The sequence below is a fragment of the Lissotriton helveticus genome, chromosome 8 (assembly GCF_964261635.1).
Source record: "Lissotriton helveticus chromosome 8, aLisHel1.1, whole genome shotgun sequence".
NCBI lineage: Eukaryota > Metazoa > Chordata > Amphibia > Caudata > Salamandridae > Lissotriton > Lissotriton helveticus.
Genome location: NC_136069.1, coordinates 614,902,899 through 614,926,590, shown reverse-complemented (window position 1 = coordinate 614,926,590; position 23,692 = coordinate 614,902,899).

The following is a 23,692-nucleotide window of genomic DNA, read 5'->3' as shown; positions in this document are numbered from 1 at the left end:
TAGTGATTCTTCACAGCTCTCCACTGCGCTAACTGTGAGTTGCCACCTGGGGTCCTTTCTTAAATTCCCCATACTGGCATGCTGAGCCTGCTACCTTGCCAGCTCGCGCTGCTCTTCACGCAATGCCTGTACTCGACGTATTTAATTGGATTGTTACCCTGACGAACTGGATCATCACTACGTGGCAGCCATTTTGATTTGGGCCACTTCAACCACCGGCTAATGAAGCTTGATTTGTTTCATGTTAGCATAGCATGACATTTATTTACAATTCAAGTCATACAATTCTTTTTTTTTTTATATTTTTTATTATTCATCATCAGAAAGTACAGTTCCACATGATTACAATCAATTATTTCATTCCAAATATACATTTCTTTTAGCAGATATGCATCTTTATAAACGAAGACAAAAAATAATTTCACAGGTCATATGAGTCTTTACACAAACGAACTAAAGTTAATGAAAGCAGGAAGCACAAAATAAAAAATAAAAATTATTATAATATTATAAGCTAATATTGTAGAATAGATTACCCCTCTATTCTTGATTTCCAATGTTCTACCGGTGCCCAAATCCGTTTACCCAATTGCATCGCTTTGCCACCTTTTTTTTCATACAATGATTTCTCCAATATATACATTGATAGCATTCTCATAAGCCATTGGTTGAATGACGGGGGATTAGGATCCTTTCATAGGGTTGCTATACAAAGTCGGGATATGGCCATTGCAATAAATATAAATTCTTGATGGGGGATATCCTGCCCATCTCTCCCTGCACCCAAAATCATGATCTCATTTGTTAAGCCAATTGATATCCTTAATTTATCCCTAAAGTATATTTCCATCGCCTTTTTGAAAGGATTTCATTTTGGACATGCCGAAAACATATGGATAGTATCAGCTTGTGCGCTTTGACATCTGGGACAAGATATTCCACGAATTCCCCCCCATTGTGCTATTTTATGCGGCGTGTAATATAAATCATGGAAGGTTTTGTAGCATTGTGCTTGTAAATTAGCAACTTTAACGATAGAATTAGCAAACTGCAATGATTTTTCCCCCTCATTTCCAACTAAGTTTAACTTTGTCCTTCATTTAGCGAAGATTTTGGTCCTATCGTCTTCTTTGCATTCACTCAGCACCCCGTATAATTGTGAGATTGAGCAACCCATCTCATTTTGAATATATTCCATCAAATCCACTCTTTTAAAATGATCTCCCCTAGGCAGTTTCCTTTGTATTACTGATCTGATCTGAAGGTGGAAGAGGTGTGGCGCCGCGGCCAGGACGACTGACTCCGGAATCTGGGGATCACGGTTCAATCCCCGGCACCGGCGGCAGATTAGCCCAGCACCATGTGACTCTGGGCAATAGCTTGCTTAATCTTCCCAACGGCCCCCAGCGCCTAGAGACCCTAACGGGTGATTGTGCGCTTTACAAATGTGGATATTATTATTATTATTAGGTATTTGAAAAAGTCTCTACGATCTAACTTAAATATTTGACAAGCGCTTTCAAATGAGATTATGCCCGTATCATCTATAATATCTCCTATAATACAAACCCCCGCGCTATCCCATCTTTTCATAACCTGATCATGGAACACTTCAGGAAGTAGCTCATTTTTATATAAAGGTGCATAGAAACTCATCCGTCCCAGCTTGATATTTTTCCGGACCCTAGACCATACCGATTTGGCTGCTGCAAATACCTTAAACTTTGTTCTTTTATAGTAGCTAAATTCTTTAAATGTGAGTAATCCTTTATTGGAATCTCTAACTAGTAAATCATATGTGTCTGGTATATCAAGTCCGCCCCGCCATCTATCGTTAGTGTTCCCCCCAAGTAGTCCTCTAAGATACTGTAAAGATGCTGCTAGATAATATTCTTTAAAGTCTGGAGCTGCTAATCCTCCCCTTTCCTTAGATAGAGCCAATCTTTTTTATGGACCTCCGCGTTTTACCTTTTGCCCATATAAATCGATTGCAGATCCTTTCAATATCCTTAAACCAGTTATTATGAAATATTAAAGGGATAGTTCGAAAAAAATATAACATTTTGGGAAGAAACATCATCTTATTTAAATTACAGCGTCCGATTATTGTAAGATGTAAGTTTTCTAACCTATCTAGATCTTGTTTAGCCTTTCTGATTACCGGAGTGAGGTTTTCCTCCACTAGCTTAGACAGGTTAGATGTTATAGTTATACCCAGGTAGACAGCCGAGTCTATTACTCTAGCATCGTCTATTATAGCAAATTGATTGATAACTATCTGTGTTTTTGACTGGTTCAATTTGTACCCAGACCAAGACCCATATTTTTTTGCTTCTTTTTCTATTTCCACTAACGCTGTTGCTGGGGTGGGTGACGTGATTGCTAGGTCATCTGCATAACCCAAAATTTTTGTCTCGTAGCCATTCAATACAATAGGACATATGAGCATATTTCTTTCTATGTGTCTTATGAAAGGGTCAATGTAGCAGGCAAAGAGCAGCGGTGAACAGGGACAGCCCTGTCTAGTTCCTCGCTTGATATTAATATTTTCACTCTGTTCCCCCGCTACTCTTACTTTTATGACTGGGTTTTTACATAGTGCTTTCAATCCCCCTACATACTTTTGCCCAATGTTGAGTTTATACATTGTTGTCCAAAGAAAGCCCCACGAGACCCTATCGAAAGCCTTTTCTGCGTCTAATAATATTAAAGACATAGGGTCTCGTGAGGCTGTCGTTCCATCAAACAAGGTGATAACTCTTCTAATGTGATCGGCTGTCCCCCTGCCTGGGATAAACCCATGTTGGCCGGGTGAGACCACCTTTCCAATTATCGAGTTCAATCTATTAGCTAGTATTTTCGAATAGGCCTTTGTATCGCTATTCATCAGGCTTATTGTCCTATATGACCCGGGATCAGTGGAAATTTTATTCTTTTTTAAGAAAACAACCATCGTCGCTTCACTCCAGGAATCGGGTGGTTCAGCTCCTTCCTGGATCAAAACCATGAGTGTAATGATATCCCCCTCTAACATTGCAAAAAATTACTTATAGAATTCTAGGGGTATAAGGTCAGGTCCTACAGCTTTACCTGATGGTAGTCCATTAAAAGCCAGTTGAATTTCTTCTCGAGTAAATTTTGTTTCCAGACTGATCCTATCTTCCTCCTTAACTTTATCTAGTGCAGCCTCTTCTAGATATATTTCTATTTCTCTCTTTCTTGGCTCCTCTCCCTCTTGATTATAGAGTTTCTTATAAAAGTTCAGAAAAACTGCGCAAATTTCCTTTGGCTTTTTAACTACCACTCCTCCTTCTGTGATCATTTCAGTTATCTGTCCCTTGGTAACTGCCTGTCGAGTTCTTATTGCCAACATGCGTCCAACTTGCTCATTATATTCATATTGCTCTTCTCTTCTTGCTAAATACTTCTCAGCTGCTCTTGAGCTATATACTTCCCCTACTGCTGCTTTAGCAATGACTAATTTTTGAGTCACCTCTGTCCTATCCCCTTTCACTGCTATAATCTTTATCAAATCTTCCTCCAAATCCACCACAACTTTAATCTTCTCCTCTATTAATACTTTTTGCATTTTATTACGTCTGAGAGAGTAGCTTAAAGTTTCTCCTCTAATACCTGCCTTCATCGCGTCCCAAACCACTGAAGGTTGTGTCGTACCCCTGTTATGCTCCAAAAATTCTCTTAGCCAATTTTCCATAAGGGCAACATAATCAGCGTCATGTAATAAAGCTCTCTCAAATGACCAAGAAGTTAGATTTAACATTGCATTTGCCAGAACGATCTCTAAAACTAAAGGGTTGTGGTCCGACATTAATCTCGGTAATTTTTTGATTGTAACAATCGGTAGCAGTGCAGGTGAAATCAAGAAATAATCAAGCCTTGCTACTGTTTTGTGTGGAGTCGAGTAGTATGTACTACCTCCTCCTGCCATAATCTGCTCCCAGGTATCAATTAAACCATTATCTCTCATAAGATTAACCAGTGCTCTATGACTTTTTTTTCCCTCCCTTTAAACCTACCTACATCATTCTTCCATAGCCCTGCAAGACCATTTATATTTAAATCGCCACACACTATGATCGGAAGTGGCCAGCTAGGTAGCAGTGCATTTATTTGACTGAAAGTGTCAGGATCATCCACCGTAGGTGCGTAAATTGAACATAAAGTAAAATTCAAATGATGTATTTGTAATTCAGCTAAAACCCATCGGCCGTGTTTATCTGCCTGATGTTTCTTCAGTTTGACACTATTTCCTCAGGCCAATATCGCAACCCCACATGTCCTTGTACCCTGGGTAGTGCATGCCAAAACCAAATAACCCAATTGCTCTAGTAAATATTTCTGCGAGAATTCAACATGCGTTTCCTGCAAACAAATTAAGTCTGCTTGTAGTGTTTTAAAATATTCTTTCAGCTCTCTTCTTTTTCTCGCATCATTTAAACCACAAACATTAATTGTGACTATGCGCATGAAATTTTAAGTTTATTAGCCATTTTTTCTCTAATTCTTTTTTTATCCTTGTTCCGTTTAATAAGCATTCTGCCTTTTCCCTCAGTATCTGTGATTCTCTCCCACCACCGCTGTACAATACAATTCTATACATACAATTCTTACTACACATTTTTATTTGTTTTACTGTTTGACACTTTATCTCTGCATCAAAAGGTGAAATTAGTGTTGTTTTCATTTTCCAAGCAGAAGAAGATACATTTTAAAAAAAAAAGAGACTAACGTACATTTAAAACAAGTCTGGCATTCAACAGTTTGTAAAAAAACAACCTTTTTTGCAAAACCCTGGCAAACCATCTCAACCTTTGGAAAAATGGTACAATACATTGGAGAATTTCTTGGTGGCAATCAACGCTGAAAAATGTGATGCCAAAAGAAAAGGGGCGATTTTATACAGCAATCTAGGTATTGAAGGGCAACACATTTTTTACAACTTACATGTTACTACACAATCTGGAGAAGGCTGGAATGAGTATCTAGAAGCTTTTACCAGAATGAAGAACAAATTCCTCGAGCAGTTTTATTAGAGAGATTTAACTTTAGTTGGAGAAAACAATCTACAGAGGAAACAGTTGAGGAGTTTATTTCTGTTCTAAGAATTCTAGTTGCCAAATGCAATTGTGGTTTAACTTCGGATGTTTCCATCAGGGATCAATTTGTCTTTGGATGCAATTCTAAGAAAAGTCAAGAACGCCTTCTTTCTTTTAGAAATCCAACCTTGATTGAAGTAGTAGACATGGCAAAAGTGATTGACCACTCAATTTTGTCTGGTAAATGTATTCCATCTGATATGTTGACACAACCTGTTAATGCTGTGCAAGTTACAGTCAGTTAATGCTTTATCTTTCAGGGCTAGAAAGCACACATTTCAGTACAAAAATAGTTCTTCTTTTTGCTATAGGTGTGGATTGAAAAACACATTTTAGCAACAATCCTACATGCCCTGTCATTGGTAAGAGGTGAACCAAGTGCCATTAAATAGGTCACCTCCAAGGTGTTTGTAGGAGTAATGGGATACCTAACATGTAAGTTGTAAAAAATGTGTTGCCCTTCAATACCTAGATTGCTGTATAAAATCGCCCCTTTTCTTTTGGCATCACATTTTTCAGCGTTGATTGCCACCAAGAAATTCTCAAATGTATTGTACCATTTTTCCAAAGGTTGAGATGGTTTGCCAGGGTTTTGCAAAAAAGGTTGTTTTTTACAAACTGTTGAATGCCAGACTTGTTTTAAATGTACGTTACTCTCTTTTTTTTAAAAAATGTATCTTATTTTCTGCTTGGAAAATGAAAACAACACTAATTTCACCTTTTGATGCAGAGATAAAGTGTCAAACAGTAAAACAAATAAAAATGTGTAGTAAGAATTGTATGTATAGAATTGTATTGTACAGCGGTGGTGGGAGAGAATCACAGATACTGAGGGAAAAAGGCAGAATGCTTATTAAACGGAACAAGGATAAAAAAAGAATTAGAGAAAAAATGGCTAATAAACTTAAAATTTCATGCGCATAGTCACAAATAATGTTTGTGGTTTAAATGATGCGAGAAAAAGAAGAGAGCTGAAAAAATATTTTAAAACACTACAAGCAGACTTAATTTGTTTGCAGGAAACGCATGTTGTATTCTCGCAGAAATATTTACTAGAGCAATTGGGTTATTTGGTTTTGGCATGCACTACCCAGGGTACAAGGACATGTGGGGTTGCGATATTGGCCCGAGGAAATAGTGTCAAACTGAAGAAACATCAGGCAGATAAACACGGCCGATGGGTTTTAGCTGAATTACAAATACATCATTTGAATTTTACTTTATGTTCAATTTACGCACCTACGGTGGATGATCCTGACACTTTCAGTCAAATAAATGCACTGCTACCTAGCTTGCCACTTCCGATCATAGTGTGTGGCGATTTAAATATAAATGGTCTTGCAGGGCTATGGAAGAATGATGTAGGTAGGTTTAAAGGGAGGAAAAAAAGTCATAGAGCACTGGTTAATCTTATGAGAGATAATGGTTTAGTTGATACCTGGGAGCAGATTATGGCAGGAGGAGGTAGTACATACTACTCGGCTCCACACAAAACAGTAGCAAGGCTTGATTATTTCTTGATTTCACCTGCACTGCTACCGATTGTTACAATCAAAAAATTACCGAGATTAATGTCGGACCACAACCCTTTAGTTTTAGAGATCGTTCTGGCAAATGCAATGTTAAATCTAACTTCTTGGTCATTTGAGAGAGCTTTATTACATGATGCTGATTATGTTGCCCTAATGGAAAATTGGCTAAGAGAATTTTTGGAGCATAACAGGGGTACGACACGACCTTCTGTGGTTTGGGACGCGATGAAGGCAGGTATAGGAGGAGAAACTTTAAGCTACTCTCTCAGACGTAATAAAATGCAAAAAGTATTAATAGAGGAGAAGATTAAAGTTGTGGTGGATTTGGAGGAAGATTTGATAAAGATTATAGCAGTGAAAGGGGATGTGACAGAGGTGACTCAAAAATTTGTCATTGCTAAAGCAGCAGTAGGGGAAGTATATGTGGAGAGGTGTGGCTCACTGGTTAGAGGCAGCAGACCCAGAAGCAGAGGACGGCCCGGGACCAGGGTTCTATTCCCGACGCGGCAAGGTCGTGGACCAGGGTCAGCGGACTCGATAAATCTCGCCTCGGTGCCTACTCTAACCAGGGATCACACTCGGCAACTCTGGGCATTAGCTTGCCTCATTTCCACAACGGCCCCCCACAGACGCCGGGGATGCCTGGTTTCACCTTGGAGATACCCAGTAGGGACCATCTCACAGGGAAAGCCAGGACGGGTTCCCCAGCGGTCTACAGCGCAGAGATACTCCTTCGGGAGTCGATTCTAGCGCTTTAGAAAACCCACAATTAATTAATTAATGTGAGTTCAGTGAACATAATCTCTCTTTACACAGGACCTATCGAGAGTTGTCTTGGCACTTGATGTAGCTGCAGTTGAAATTATTTCTGTTAAAGGACCCATTTGTGATGTCTAAACTGGTTCTACCAGACTTGATATGATGGCAGATTCATGGCCACCCATTACAATCATTTCAGGCACTTTATATAAACAAGTTTGGATTTCTTTCAGACTCGTACAGAAAGTTGATGTGTTTCCTAAAGCATACGGCGATCAGGACATTGCTTGGTTTTTTCATGGAATTTGCTAAATGTTCTGGTATAGAAGCTTACACAAAAGTATATGTTGCCAGAAAAGGTCAACTTATCTTAGGATGGCAAGACTTGGCAAAGTTGGTATTAAGATTTGTGCGTGGCTCTTCTAATCCAGTCAGGGTATGCGATATAGATATAGTGTCTCGACTAAGCATGAGCGCAAAATCCGCTCCGATCGCGGATTTTGCGGATTTTCGGTAAATCCGCGATCCGCGAACTCTCGCGGATTTACCGAGAATCCGCAATCCGCGATCGGAGCGGATTTTGCGGTCAAAAGTTCAAGCCTGCATAATTTACGATGGCGCCGGCAAGCTGCCAGCGCCATCCTCAAATGGTTACTTAATTAGCTTCGACAGGAAGCTCTAATAGATAAGATACAGCAGGGGCTCGAGCGCCTGCTTTATTTTAACAGTTGGAGCTTCCTGTTGAAGCTAATTAAGTAACTATTGCAGGAAGGCGCTGGCAGCTTGCCGGCGCCATGGTAAATTATTTCAACGGTGCCCTAGTTGAAGCTTTAATTCAGTGACTCATTGATCAGCCCAAAAATTAATCTGCTGCTCTGATCGGTCTCTGCCCTTTTATACACACAAGAGGCATGCTCGCATGGACGCCCCGTCCGTTTGGCCCCGCTCACACACTCGAGGTGTGCACCGTCTTCCCGCCATTTACCCACTATGATGGACATTTCACTAAAGGGACCCCTGCGCACTTCGGCGCGATTGCATAGTAACACACACTTGGTCGCTGGAACTAGTTGAAGCGCAAATGCAGTGACTCATGCATCAGCCCCAAAAAAATCGTGAGCGTTGGGAGGCTGGGCAGATGTGCCTTCTTCCCAAATATACCATCGATGCTGCTCTGACCTTTTATACACACAAGAGGCATGCTCGCATGGACGCCCCGTCCGTTTGGCCCCGCTCACACACTCGAGGTGTGCACCGTCTTCCCGCCATTTACCCACTATGATGGACATTTCACTAAAGGGACCCCTGCGCACTTCGGCGCGATTGCATAGTAACACACACTTGGTCGCTGGAACTAGTTGAAGCGCAAATGCAGTGACTCATGCATCAGCCCCAAAAAAATCGTGAGCGTTGGGAGGCTGGGCAGATGTGCCTTCTTCCCAAATATACCATCGATGCTGCTCTGACCTTTTATACACACAAGAGGCATGCTCGCATGGACGCCCCGTCCGTTTGGCCCCGCTCACACACTCGAGGTGTGCACCGTCTTCCCGCCATTTACCCACTATGATGGACATTTCACTAAAGGGACCCCTGCGCACTTCGGCGCGATTGCATAGTAACACACACTTGGTCGCTGGAACTAGTTGAAGCGCAAATGCAGTGACTCATGCATCAGCCCCCAAAAAATCGTGAGCGTTGGGAGGCTGGGCAGATGTGCCTTCTTCCCAAATATACCATCGATGCTGCTCTGACCTTTTAGACACACAAGAGGCATGTGCGCTCGCGTGGAAGCCCCGTCCGTTTGGCCCCGCCCACACACTCGAGGAAGCCCCGCCCCAATCCGCAAATCCGCTGAATCCGCTAAATAGGCGGATTTTGCGGATCCACGATCCGTGGATCCGCTAAATCCGCGAATCGTGGATCCGCAAAATCCGCCCATGCTTAGTCTCGACAGGATTCTGGAGATAATATCCTGTAAGAAATTATGCACTCTATCCCAGATGTTTATACTAGCAAAATTGGCATGATTCACAAATTTGAACACAAAATCAAATTAAAGAGAAATGCCATTCCTATTTCACATAAGGTCAAGTCAGTACCTTTATCAGTAAGACCTGAACTTAAGATTTTACTGAATAAACTACTTAAAGATCAAGTGATTGTACGGACTGACTCCTCAGAATGGGTCAGTTCCATCATCATAGTTTAGAAAAGGATGGAGACATAAGATTATGTGCAGATTTGCACACACCAAACAAGAATTTGGTGATTGATTGCCATCTGTTACCTAAAATCAATGATTTGCTTTCCAATATTAGCAGAGCTAAATTTTTCTCTTTATTAGATCTTCGCTCTGCCTATCATCAGATTCCCCTTGCTCCAGAATCCCAAGACCTTACAACATTTATTACCCCTTTTGGTGCGTAACTATTTTAAAGGTTCCTATTTGGTCTTGCTTCTGCAGCAAGCGTTTTTCAAAAACTTAATGATCCCATTCTATCTGAAATTCAGGCACACAAACTTATCAGAATGACATCCTGATTTTTTTCAAGGACATGGTTGGAGCATAAAGATATTTTAACAAAGGTGCTAGTAGTTTAAAAAAATTTAGACATCACACTGAAACCTGAGAAATGCAAATTGCTCAAAACTGATTTAGATTATCTACGACATCACATTTTTTGACACTGGTATACATCCCAAGTTTTCTTTGGTACAAGCCATACAAGGTTTTACTCCTTCCAAAGACAAAGATACCCTGAAATCTCTTCTTGGGATAAGTGAATACTATGCTAAATTAATTCAAGGTTCTGCTATGATTGTGCAACTTTTCTTTGGGAGGAGGCAGATGACCAAGCCTTTACCACAGTTAAAAAGGGCATCACAAATGCTGCTGGTCTATCAGCTTTTAGACCTAATTCTGAATGCATGGTGACTGTTGATGCTAGTCAGATTGATATAGGTGTTGTACTATCACAATGCTATGATAACAATGAACATACAGTAGCATTTGCTTCGGGGTCTCTCAAAACTTCAGAGTCTCTCCATAGCACTATTGAGAGAGAAGCTTTAGCTAGCTTATGGGCTATTGAAAAGTTCAAAATCTATCTGTGGGTTCTGAGATTTTCTCTTTTCACTGACCATAAGCCTTTAATTCATCTACTTAATGGAAATAGCTCGAAAAGCATCTGCTAGACTGGTTAGACTTCTTTCACACTTACAAGTGTATAGCTTCAACATTGATTTTATTCCTGGTAGCAACAACTCCAAGGTGAAGTTCTTGTCCAGGAAGCATGTTAAGGACATTGATTCCACTGAGGAGCTTGAAGAAGTTGAAATAGTAGTAGGTACTTTAGACAATATCCTAAGTCCTCTTGAGTTCACTTCTTGTTATAATTGGGTGTCTGCCATTGCTGATGACAACGTCATATCTTAGGTCATGGAGCTTGTCAAAAAAGCTTGACCTAAAGGAAGGTGTTTATCTGCTCCACTTAAACCATTGTCACAAGTGGCCAGTAAGTTATCCATTGTTGATAGCCTGCTTTTTTGCAATGATGTCACTGTTCCATCTGTTGACATTAGACTCAAACTGTTCCAGGGGGTTCATCAAGGTTATCTTGGGGTTACGCTGCGTCCAAATTTTAAAACAGTATTTCTGGTGGCCATTTCTTGATTCCCAAGTGGCCAACTGAATTTCTTCCCGCAGTACTTGTTTGTTATCAGAACAAATACTAGCTTACGTATAACTTACCATTGCATGTGGTTTCTTTTCCTGCAGAAGCTTGGTCAAAAGTAGCTCTAGATTTTGCAGGACCATTTTATTTATTACCATCAGACAAAAGATTTTTGATAGTGCTTGTTGATTACTTTTCGAAGTGGATATTCTTTAATTTTGTTCCTGTGGCCAACACCTTGCCTGTTGTAAAGGTTCTCAGTAATATCTTTGACTAAGAAGGACCCCCCAGGGATTTTTTTTACTGATAATGGCACTCACTTTATCTGTTCACAGATGCACAGTTTGTACAGAAACACCATATCAGACATATTAAGGTGGCTTTATACTAACCAACTTCTAATGCTCTGGTAGAGACCATTAGACAGGCAAGATCTTTGGGGGAGTTGACTGACGGCCCGTTTTACTGGTACCGGAGCCCATTGAACCTCATTTCTTAACTACTACTGCAATATCTCGCAGGTGGGTTTCTGGAGAGGACCCGACCGAATAATCCACTATCCCCCAGACCACACTTACAATATGGAGATCGTTTAATCTCAGCACACTCAGATGGGACAGGATGTTTTAGTGATTTCTATCCCATTTCTATCGATAATATTTATTTCTGACTGGACCTATTCTCTTCCCCTCCTACATGTTCTTAAAGCAGTCCTGTTGGAAGGATCTTGGATTTCCTCTTTTAGACTTATTTTATTTCCTGGTGCAGAATTATTTAATTCGCTCCTGAATCAACACACCGCATTTACCTCATGCAAACCCGTTTTTTACCTCTGCATAGATGGTTTTTAGAGCCCTGTTTATTCACTATACAATGTGTACTATGAATGTGGATGGTTATGGTATGCCCACCAACTAGATTGAGGAAGTCTGCGCCCTGATGAAGGATGTCTTCACCTTCGTTTTTGTGTTTGTTACATTCGGTACACATTTTATGTAGTTTTTGTATAATGCAGCTTGTTTGTTATGCATTTTCTTTTTTCTATATGATGTATTGATGTTCACTTTGTCTTTTTCTATGTGTAGGTGGTTGGTCTTTTGTACAATTTTGACAGTGTCTGTTCTCCTTATTTCAGGGCTCTCATGTTTCTGTTGTGCAATTATTTGCCTAATGTATATAGGGATGTTGTTATTTATTATTTGTCGACACCAATGTACTAAAAAAATATTTATATCAAAAAAGAAATTAATTTTGAGAACATGATGAATAAACAATTGTAAAATGAGTTTTTCTGTGGGTGGCACTTTTATATCTGGAGTTATTACCCATTCATATAAATTATAGTGGGGGTCTTCCCTTGTTTTCTTTATTGTATTTTGCCTGGATTGGATTTCCCCCCAGAACTTGCGTTCTCCGGGTCCCTTCTCTGTTTTTTTTGCCTGGTAGAGAGAGTAAACACGTTTTTGAAAGAAAGTGTACAGTACGCTTTGGCAAGCGGGGTACCAGTTGATGTTTTCTTTAAACAAAAAGTCTGGGTTTATCATCTCAGCCCACACTCCACTCCTGGGGTTTCTCCTTTTCTTCTATTAAGAAAAAGGAAACCTAAATCAGATGTGCGTCTTAATTGGATAAAAGACACAATGCCGAAAGACAAAGTCTGTCACTGTGGCATCGCCAAGTTGGTAAAACAAAGAGTGATGCTGCACAAATATAACACAAATGGTATTATGACGCCATATGGTGTGAAATATGTTGAATTAAAGAAGAATGACTAGGTTCTCTTAGACAACTCAATAAAGTCAAAACGCGAGTATCTGCATTTTCTGAACAGGTCCAAATTGAGAAAATGTCCAAAGGAGTTGCACTGTTGCAAGGTAAAGGCTGTTGGACAGCTCTAGGTAAATTGACACCTGAGCAAGCACAGGATATTGGTAAGCACAAAAAACAGAAATCTGAAAACTGGTTCAACTTGGGAGACAGTAGTTCTTTCTCAGATTTAGATCAACCACAAATATATTTTACCCAACGAGTATTTAGATGCCACAGAAGGAATTTCTGCAAATGGGACACATGAGAATGCTTCTGCAGAGGTTACTAATGAGCTGATTAACTATCTTGCTGCACAGTCTGAAACTGCTCTAAATGTTTCCATGCCTACTAATTATAAAGATTTTTATATGCATTAAATGTTGATGTTGTTTTCATTATAAAGGGGACGATGATGTAGTGTATATCTTCAGGATGATTTCCCCTACACCAATGCCTGTAGTGTGATCACAAGCGTGATCACGCGCATCTTTACCATGTGTCATAGGTTGAGCACGATCATGAGTGTGATCACAAGCATTATTTACTTTTACATATGTATATGGTTAAACTAAGCTCATGGCCCGCATTCCTTCTCCATGGTATCCGCAACCGAGTTTTCATATGCGGTTTGGGTTCCCTGGAGGATAAATCGGCATTAAGTGAATTAAACTTCTGTTACCTGCCTCACTTTACCGTCTTCTGGTCCTATTTTTCACCACAACACTAGGGATTATTGCAGCATGCACAGTGAGGCTCCAAGATAGAGCTGGAGACAGAGATAGAGATATAAGGATAGAGAGTGATATCAGCAAGGAAAAAGAAAGAGAGGAGAGAAGGAGAATGGACAGATGGAAATGGACAGATAGAGGGGAGGAAGAGTGTGGCACTGGTTTGAACATTTTTAGGAGGCTGGTTTTAATTCCAGTCTGGCTGTGGACAGGAACCAGTGAACAATATCACTAAAATGGGAGAGACTCCACTTCGTAGCAATGCATCCTATTTTTAGGTCTTGCTGTGGACATCTCTATCTATCTACAAGAGCTCATGTCTAAAAACACAAACAAATACCGGTCCTTTGATCAGCTCCCTTCAGCCATTGCTAGTTTGAAGTGTGTGTCACTGTTATGTCTTTCATGGAAAATCTAGCCTGACCTACAAAATTAAAAAAACAAAAACTTTTGAAGATTTATTTACTGCGAGGTCAGACAATTTTTTAAATATATATTTTAAGTAACCATGTCTGTGGGCCTACAATCACTTCGCTGGTGTTGATGCCACTGACCTGCTGCACTGTTAGTTGCTAGGCAGTGGCGGCTGGTAGGGAACCGTGGTGGGGGTGTGGGATGGGGCTGATAGAAAGAAATAAAAAACAAAACAAAACTTAACAGGAGGTCGCAGCCGCCACATCTTCTGCAGCAGGAAGCACCCAGCCAGCAGAATCCCCTGACCAATCACACCGCTGCCCTACGCAGGGTTGTGGTTGTTCTGAGCACCGTGGTTCGACACTCAGACAGGTGCTTGGACGCTGAGCATGTTTTCCACTAAGGTTGTATAATACAGCCTTCGGAGCACATGCATAACCATTCGGCCGGCTCGAGATGGCCGGCCAAACCGTCATGCACACTGACGGTTTAGCCTCCACTCCTACTCCCGCCTAGACGTCAGGAGAGGCCAGCCCTACCCCGCCCTATCAACGGGGTTGCTCTGCAGTGCGACTGCAATAGTACAAATAAAATGATAATAACGGATGGCTGTTATTAGTATTTAATTTTTACTTTGCACTGCTTTAGAGCTGTGGGGCGATGCTCCTCTACCTTAGCAGAGGAGGTGCCGCTGTTGCTAGGGCCCTGGCTGCTGCAAGGAAACGCCCCCCTCCATTGTCTCCCACCTCTCACTCTCTCCGGGCTTCTCCCTGCACCTTACTTCCATATAAATTAAGCGGCTTCAAAAGAAATATATGAAGTAAATTAGCAATATCGTACTGAATGTATATTTGCGGGCCTATGTCAATACGTCAAACACTTATCTAAACGTAATTAGTAATAAAGTATAAGTAAGTTATTTAAGACATACTAAATTAAATGTGGTTTGTAATATTGAGTTAAAATTGTACCTCAATTGCATGTTCCACCTTCAGAAGACTAATATATTAAATGTGAATAAAAATGGTCAATTAAAACAAGGAGTTAGACGTGACCAGGAGGCAGATCGTTACGGAGAAAAATAAATATAATGTATCATGCAGTTGTAAAATGGACAGGCACCGCGAAAAGCCCCTACAGCGTTACTTGGCCTACTGATGAACTGCTAACACATCTCTTGAACGGTTGATGTTTTTGTGACTGTTTTATCATATTGCCTTTTCTGCACTAGTTCAGTATTGGCTTAGGACAAAAAACACTTTAAAATCAATTTCCGATCCATATTAATATTATAAATGCAGTGAACAGTTATAATGCTGAGTTTATAGAGTTTTGTTATTCGCTTTGAACTGCGCATTTACACGTTGTAGTTGAATAAATCAATGTTTTGGGTTTCAAGCAATATTGTCTGTGTTGTTTTTATTTTTAATTTATTTCCTCAGAGAAGCAGTGGTCCAGTAAACTAAAGCCCGAGGTTTATATACACTTAGTATTTAGATCGATGGCTTCGAGTTATATACATTCTCTATTTGTAGAAACCTTATTAGCAAAGAACACAAGACGAAGAAAACAACATTTCCAGATGAAGGGGGCTTAAGAAGGAAAATATATCAAATGAATGAACTGTTGCTGCCAATCAGCTATGCCCCAAGGTCATACGATGCTTGTCTCTCCCTGAAGGTTCCTCTCACTTTTACGAAAATTGTGTGGGAGTGAATAGGCTTCCAATTCATATCAGATTAATTATTTATATTACAGAATGCTAAGTCAAAATTTTAAATTATTGAGGGAACATGCAAAATATGCATACATTTTTGCATGCATTTTGTGGTTGTGTCTTTGGAAAGGAATTATTGTTCCTCTGTAAAACCTACTTGTTTTTTCTTGTAATATGTACTATTGTGATCATTTGGGCCTACATATTGTTCATGCCCCCAACTAATTAGTTTTTGATCTGTTGCATGAAATAAATGCTTCCATATTTAAAAGTAGTTCAAAAAGGGTAGAAGGATTTGCTCCTTCTTTGCCTGAAAATATTCTTTAATCATTTTTATGCCATTTCATATTATCAAAGGTCACAAGCATTAAGGCGACAGTTGTATCAAGAAGGCGCTCAGAGGTTAGAAAAAATTCTAACAGTGCTTCACAGAGAAGCATAATACTATGTTCATACATATACTGCAAGGCTGTCATTATAATGTAAGTAGGTGCTCGCAGAGACCTTCAAGTGCAAACACAATGAAATTCAAAATAGAAGGCCAATTTTAAAAGTTAACTGGAGTAGATAGATACAATAAAAGAGACACACTTTATGTTTCAAGAACTGTCTACATGAAGGCTGGTTTTCTACTGAATTCAACATTGTATATCTTACAAAATGTATTTCACTCTATGAATCAGAAATGGAAATGTCCGTTTTTTAAATGCCTCATTTCACCATGGCTACTGCACTCTGGGCCGTTTGCGAACACCTTCGAGCCATCTGTGGTCCAAGCAGTTTCAGGCTCCAAGCCTCCACAGCGCTGGTCTTTATAATAAGGGAAGGCGGAAAACCACCACCACCAAATCCATGGCTTGGTGTAATCATTGGAACAGATATTGATGTATATGACCTTCCCGGAACATTGCCGTAGAGCCCTAATCCCCCCACAACTCTTCAGACCGTTGTGGGTTACATTTGATATCTATATTACAAGTCCAAATTACTGAACTTAACCAGGCTGTGGGGTGTGGAGGAAGGGGGTTCAACCAATGTTTACAGATCTCTCGCCTGGCCAGGAGCAGTAAATAAAATATTAAACCCTTTGCTTACTATTTAAGGCATGTTGAGAGACACTATCCCCCCCGAAAAGCAACAATGTTTCAGTCAAAACTATATTCTCTGTCAAGATGGCCCTTATGGTGACTTCAACGGTCTTCCAAAATTCTGTAAGGGCATGTAAAAAAAATATGGACATCATTAGCCCTTAGAAAACTGCACCTCTTACAGCAGGGAACCGGTCGTTGCACGAACTTGGCCAATCCTTGTGGGGTCCAATACAACCGGTGGATGACAAAGAAATTATGACGTTTAAAATTAGCAGGTGTTACTGTATGTAGCGTACAGTAGTTTCAAGGAATTTGTCCACAGAGAATGTATGTTGCCTTCCTGCAGTGTATTTGTCCAGATCTCAGAGGGAGCCTTCAGTTTCTCTTCCTCTGCCTACAAGAACTGCCCATACCATTTTGCCACTTCTTTGGCCCTCAGACTAGCATCCTGGAGTGAGGCCCCAAAGTCCCATGTACCCCCTACTTCTTCTACGACAGTCGAAGACCATGAAGTAAGCTGCAAGTACTTAAACCTGGAGAGCTTATTACCTTTCCTGATGTTTAATACCTCCCAAGGAGTCATTCCTCCTTTTGTTAACAAGTCTCCCCATTTCATTATCCCCGCCTGCTTTAAAGGCAGACTCAAAGCGTCTTTCAGGCGCTCAGGCATTATTGGGGATTCACAAATTGGTTAGTAATTTCTCCCAGTATTAAACCCCAGGTGGTGCTGGTGTTCTCCCCTACCAACATACGAATATTTTTAAATTGAAAGGCCATACAGTAGAGTCTTAAGTCTGGCAATGATAACCTGCCCTTCTTAACCACATGGGTGCTGCTGACGAGCTGAGCTCGTCATGGCCGTTGGAACGTTCGCACGCGTGGCTAATTTCCCCGCTGTGCTGAACGTTCTAAAAATGGGTGTGGCTGTGACGAGCTGAGCTCAGCTCGTCATGAGGCCCAGCGGAGCTGCCCTCGTGACGAGCTGAGCTCGTCACCAGCACGACAGCGCCGCGCGCGGCCCCCTCCTCCCCGCCCTGTGGGGGGAAAACACTCCGCAGCTAAGGGGTTAATGCTGTTCCATAGTGTTTTTCAATGAGAGACAACCCCCCCGAGATGCCCAGATGAAACTCAATATTTTCCCCTGTATTTTATTGATTTCATCCCTAGGAAAGCTGAGTGGTGTGCAATTGAAGAGGTATGTTAGCTTAGGTAGAACAGACATTTTTACCAAGTTAACCCTCCCATAAATGGGCTGGGGTAAGTTCTTCCACCTAGCTAGTTGGCTATCTACCTCCTTCATCACCCTCTTCAGGTTGCAGGAAGGAATCTCATCAATTTTATCTGCAATAATTATCCCCAAATATTTAATCTCGGTGCACTCTCTACCGCCCCACTCTTCCATATTCCAAATCATCACTCTGTCTTAGATAGGTTTACAGAATACCCAGAGAAAGCCCTTTATTCAGTTGTCAGTTGTTCCATCCTGATTAGTGTTTGAGCCGGGTCAGATGTGTAAGTAATCAAATCGTCGTCATATAGTGCAATTTTACTGCGTGAAGGGAGCTGGTGTATGGGGATAATCTGGTCATCTGCTCCTAGAATGTGTGCCAGAGGTTTGATGTATGTATCGAAAAGGAGGGGAGACAGGGGACAACCCTGTCTCGTTCCTCTATGGATATTAAAACTCCTTGTCAAGGAGCCATTTAGGAGGATTTTGGCCGAAGGGTGCTCGCATAATTTTTGTAGTGCCCTAATGAAGACGGTACTAAAACCCATTATACCTAAGACGGCACAAAGAAATGCCCAGCTGACACGATCCAAAGCCTTGGCGGCGTCTATAGTGATCACCGCCAACTGGATCGATCAAGCAACTGCTAGGTCTATTGTTCCCATTAGTGACAACGTAAGTTCTTGTATTAATCTCTTCGGAACAAATCCTTTCAGGTCTATATGTATTAGCTGGGAAGCCACCATGGCCAATCTCCCGGCCAAAATACCCGTATAAATTTTAGGATCTACATTTAGTAGGGATATTGGCCGATATGAATCAGCCCTCGGGTCCTTGGCCGGTTTTAAAATCAAAGTAATTATGGCCTCTCTCCAAGAAATCAGGGTCAGCCCTTCCTCCTTATAGACTGAATTAAAAAGTGCTTTCATTTCCGGCACTATCTCGTTAGCTATCAACCTGTAGACCTCGGCAGTCAGGGCCTGCCGCCTTTCAGTTCTTCATCTGTTGAAGCTGCTCTCTTATTTCCCACTCTGAAGTGGGGGCATCAACCTGATTTCTACCCTCTATCATTAGTGCCGGGAGGCCTACATCGTTTAGCCAACACTTTAAGACCTCTTCGTCTGGGTTCTCTGATTCTGCATATAACTCTGAAAAGAGTGAGACCAAATATTCCTGTATTTCCTCCTCCTTATTCGTGATATCCCCCTCAGGGTTAATTACCAGCTCCCCAATATGATTTCTTGCCCTCTCGGCCCTTGACTTCCAAGCTAGCAGTGCTCCAGCTTTTTCACCATACTCAAAATGTTGCATACATCCCGTGGCCCGCCTTTCCCTACATTTTGTATCTAGTTTAATCTTATAATTTAGTATGGCTTCCTCCAGCGTTTTCAAAATCTCCTCCCTGTATAGTACATTTTGTACCTCATGCTGCATTCTTCCTTCTAGTGTCCTGATCTCTTCCTCCAACTTCTTTAACTCAGCCCTTTCCACCTTGTTCTTTAAAAAAAATCTTTTTATTTTCAAAATAAAGAAAAATCATAATCACCACAGCACAAGTACGTATTAGCATGTTATCATTAGCAATAGTACAGTTCCAAGACACATGGATTAAATAGTTTGACGTTTCAGTAAGCATTATGAAAGTAGGTCCAGTTCATACATTCTCCTATACATTAATCAATTAGCTCGTCAACAGTCCTGATTATGGGGGGTTCACAGATGTTGCCTCTGTACTCATTCCATTTAGCCCATACAGCAACCCCTTTCCTCGGACAGCCTCTAGCCACGTATACCGTCTTTTCCTGCACCATATTCCAGTCCATATCTTTCTTCCAGGCCCCCAGTGTTGGTGGTGTGGCCGCCCCCCCATAGTCTTGCGATGTTTCTTTTTGCTCTTGCCAGACCCAGGGTGACCCATAATTTGCCCTTTGCAGGGAGGTCAGAGGGTTCCCAGATGTTAAGGAGGCACCTCTTTGCATCAGGCTGCAATTCCACCCCCCACACATCTCTCATACAATCAAGCACCTGTGCCCAGTAAACTTGCACCTCCCGGCATTCCCACAATATGTGTAGAAAGGTTCCCACCTCTCCACACCCTCTTCAGCAGAGTCCGTCATCGCTGCGGCCCATCAGGACCAGCCGGGTACCAGAAATATACACTCTGTGTAGGACTTTTAATTGGATGAGTCGCAACTTGGCTGGTATTGCTATCTCTTTTGGGGACGCTAGCGCCTCGCGCCATTCTTCTTCGTCAATTTCTAGTCCGTCTGCCTCCCACTTCTTTTTAAGGGCCCGCAGTGGGTCAGGGGTATGGTTAATACGTTTTTTGTATGTGAGCGATATGGCCTTTTCTGGGAGGTGGCCATCTAGCAGTCTGTCCTCTAGTGTCGAGGACTCTGGGAGCTGCGTCCCAGGAGGAATATTGGCCTGTAGTGCATGTCGGACTTGCATGTATCGGAAGTGTTCCGTCTGAGCCAGATCATACGTGCGTTGAAGGGTGTCAAATGTGAGCACTCCCGCGGGGCCCCATAAGTCCTTGACCCAAGAAATGCCTATTAAGTCCGCCAGTTCCTGAAGCCCTTCGTGCGACTGAGGGTGCCTAGCCTCTCAGAGGCTCACAGTGGGGTTGCCTGGGTAAGTTTGCCCGCCCAGCCCAGTTTCTTCTGAACTATGTGCCATAGCTGGACAGAGTGTTTGGTCGGCCCCGTCAATCGGTCCGTAAAGGGCCGCCGTGAAGTTCCCCCCTGGAAGGAGCCATTTGTCCATCTCGTACCCAGGGTCGTTACCTGCACAGTATGTCCCCTGGTTGATGGCCGATAGATGCGCTGCCCAGTAATATTTCCTGATGTCAGGTAATGCTACCCCCCCATCAAACCAGCCCAGCGTTAGCTTCTCGAGAGAGATGCAGGGCGTATCCACCCAGAGAAGGTCCCTCTGGGTTGCCTCAATAGCGGCAAAGTATTTATTTGGGACTAGGTCTAGGTGATTCTGGAGGGCATAAAGAAATCCTGGCAGCGCCATCATTTTAAATAGGGTGGCCCGACCTAGTAGCGATAATGGGAGGTTCTTCCAGACCGCTACGTCTCTTTGGAGTCGCCGCAGCGGAGGCAGAAGGTTTCGTTCGTAACGTGCGGCATGGTCTTTGATTATGTAAATGCCTAGGTATGTGAACCCGTCGCTGGCTATTCGGATCAGGCAATCGGCAAGTGTCTGCGGGGGGGGGGGACAGTGCAAAACATAAATGAGAGATTTCCCCCAGTTCATACTGGGACTCTTGTGGCTTCGTGAGGTACAGGAGGATGTCGTCCGCGTAAAGCGAGATCCTATCCTCCCAGCCGTCTGCCCACCATATCCCCTGCAGAGAGGGGGTCTGCCTCACCCACGCTGCCAATGGTTCGAGGGCCAAAGCAAATAGCAGGGGCGAGAGGGGGCATCCCTGTCGCGTTTTCCTCCCTAAACTGAAGGCCTCTGAAAGTTTGTTGTTTACCATGACCTGTGCTAACTGATCCGCATAAAGGAGCTGTACTCAGCCAATGAAGCTAGGGCCGAACCCCAATTTTCGAAGTACTGCCATCATGTACGGCCACTCTAGGGTATCGAAAGGCATGGCCGCATCCAATGACACCACCACTGCCTCTCTGCGTAGCCGGTGGCAGCAGCCCAGCACCCCATGGAGGCGTCGTAGATTCAACGCAGTATTGCGCGGAGGCATAAAGCCCGATTGGTCTGGGTGCACCAGGTTATGGAGGACCAGTCTGATCCTGTTGGCCAAAACCTTGGCCAGGAGTTTTGGTTCCATGTTGAGCAATGATATCGGCCTATAGGAGGCACAGAATTCTTTAGGCTTCCCCACCTTGGGGATTGCTACGATGGTGGCTATCCGCTGGTCACGGGGCAGACTACCAAGCTCCCTACTTTCCTCAAACATCCGCTTGAGGTGCTCACCCAGGCTGTTTGGTTTGAGCTTATAGAGCTCCACCGGTAGCCCATTGGGCCCTAGGGCCTTCCCAGGGCGAAGTTCATTGATGGCCTTCACTATTTTTTCCACCACCAGGGGTGCTTCAAGAGTCTCTTTTTCGTCCTCGGAGAGGGACAGGAGGACGATGTCCTCCAAGAAGGCCGCCGAATCGCTTTCCGTCATTGCGGATCTCCGAGCGTGAACTTGTTGATAGTATGACGCGAACTCCCTGACTATCTCTTGCGGGTCCGTTAGAACCATTCCCGTAGCCGTTTGCAACTCAGCGACCACCTTCTGAGCCTGTTGCTGCCTATCCAACCCCACTATAAGTTTGCCCGCCTTATCTCCTTGATCATAGAGCCTCCCGTTTCTGTCCTTCGCCAATGTCCTGGCTGCGTCTGTAGCAAGGTCCCTGTGCTCTGTGGCCTTCAATTGGAGCCGGTGTATCATGTCTAGGCTCCCAGAGCGCTGCGCAGTGTCCTCAAGGGTATGCAACTCAGACTACAGAGTCTGCAGTTGTGTCTCATGTTCCTTGTAGCGTTCCGCAATTGCTGAGAGTGCTTCTCCCCTTACCACCGTCTTGAAGGCCTCCCATAGGACCACCCCCGAGTCCACAGACCCTGAGTTTTCATCAAAGTAGCAATCGATCGCCTGGGTAACGTTCTTCTGTATAGCTTCACCCTTCAAATGCCACGCGGCAATGGGAGCGACACAGCTAACCTGCCGGTTGCCTAGCGTAAGATGCTCCCAGAGAGGGGAGTGATCCGAGATGCCCCTCGCCAGGTGGGTGACTTCACGTATCGTCATGTCCTGGTGCATTGGTGCCAGGAGGTAATCTAGGCGCGAGAAAGTGTGGTGTGGACCTGACAGGAAAGTGTACTGTTTTTGTGTCGGGTGCAGAAGGTGCCATAGATCGACCAGTCCGAACGCCTCCAGGAGATTGGGGAGCCATCGCTGTCCCACCCCGATATCTCTCGCCGGTTGCCTGTCTATCTGCCCCGAGACCACCGCGTTGAAGTCGCCACCCAGCAGCAGGAGGCCTTCCGGGAGGGACAGTACGAGCTCTCCCAGATCACGATAGGATTGTGTCTGGAGGCCTGGAGGGATATAGATCGACACTAAGGTGAGTCTACGGCGCTCCCATTTCCCGGAAATAGCCGCAAAGCGCCCCATGGGGTCCACCTCTGTACGGTGCACAACCATGGGAAAGGTGCGTCGCACCAAAATACCTACCCCTCGAGATCCCGAAGTGAAACCGGCATGTGCCGCTAGTGTGTATCCCCATCTGTTTAGTGCCTGGCATGTGTTCCCCCTCAGGTGTGTCTCCTGCATTAAGACTACGTCTGGCAAGTGTTTCTTCACAAACTGCAGCACGATACACCGTTTGAGTTTATCCCCCATACCATTGACGTTCCAGCTAATTAGCTTAAGACTCCTATCCCACTTCATAGCCATGGACCTTGTAGTTAACCAGTGCTCTCCTGTGTGTCCTACGTTGCTGTTTCAGAATACGTGCCCTGCCGTGGTGTGCTGCTAACAACCTCGCCCCTCCCCCTCCAATGTGCAACCGTCCCTCTCTCTCCCCCCTCCCTCTCGTCCCTCCCCCCCAACAAATGCAACCCCCCCACCCTGCTTCCCTGCTCCGTAGGTCTTGAATTACCC